The sequence below is a fragment of the Oryzias melastigma genome, linkage group LG21 (assembly GCF_002922805.2).
Source record: "Oryzias melastigma strain HK-1 linkage group LG21, ASM292280v2, whole genome shotgun sequence".
Classification (NCBI taxonomy): domain Eukaryota; kingdom Metazoa; phylum Chordata; class Actinopteri; order Beloniformes; family Adrianichthyidae; genus Oryzias; species Oryzias melastigma.
Genome location: NC_050532.1, coordinates 10,804,955 through 10,805,810, shown reverse-complemented (window position 1 = coordinate 10,805,810; position 856 = coordinate 10,804,955). Strand labels below are relative to the sequence as shown.

The 856-nt window shown below is 36.9% G+C and overlaps 1 pseudogene; it reads right to left on the bottom strand.

The window, feature by feature from the left end:
• Nucleotides 1–856, bottom strand: part of LOC112155267 — a 9,226-nt pseudogene that overhangs the window by 4,307 nt on the left and 4,063 nt on the right.

The window sequence follows — 856 nt, the reverse complement described above, 5'->3', positions numbered from 1 at the left end:
GGTTCAACACCACTGCAGGGAAAGTAACGGAATTTAGGTGAGTTATTCATAAACCCTTCAGACATAGAAAAAAAACTTATGCTAGGTAGAATACAGCAACGGCAGTTTTAGATTTCGTGTTTTGCTGGAGTATCCTGCAAGATCATGTCTAATTTCTTACAAATGTTCTCAAAAACTATTTATTGCACAACACAAGAAAAAAAAAACAAAAAAAATATCTTACTGTAGACGACAGTTAGCAGTGTGCTGTGAGGCGTGTATAGGTCACATGGTGCCACATTGTTCCTTTGAGCAGGCCAGTTGATGGTAGCATAATCCTGAACATACAACTCCTGAGGACAAAGATCATAGAGTCAGTAACAAAAACATTTCTTAGTAGAATATAAACCGTTGTACATTTTATATCACGAAATCAAACACACATTTCACTTTGGTGACCATTTTGTGAATTTAAGAAGTACTGTAGAATTTAAGCGTTAAATTAAGACACCCTGTTGTGGTTTATTGTCATTCACACAATTGTCATTCTTTAAATCCTAAATGAGTCTTCCTTTGTGCAGTACATACCACATCTCTGGTAGTAACGTGTTGATTCCTTCCCAACTGTAGACATTTAAAATGGCCAACCAGAATTTACCCCAAGAGGGAATTCCAACAGCACCACCTGCAGGAAATAATTTAACAAAACACTAACAATTCTATTCTTCTGTAAATTATATACATTTTCCACAGTATTTTTACAGTCTGTTTCTGCAACTGTGTGTTAGCAGTGACTTTCCCTGACCTTAAGCTTATAATCTGACCTTTGTCGTGCAGGTTGTTTCTGGCACGAACCAAATCCGGATCATCAGCATCC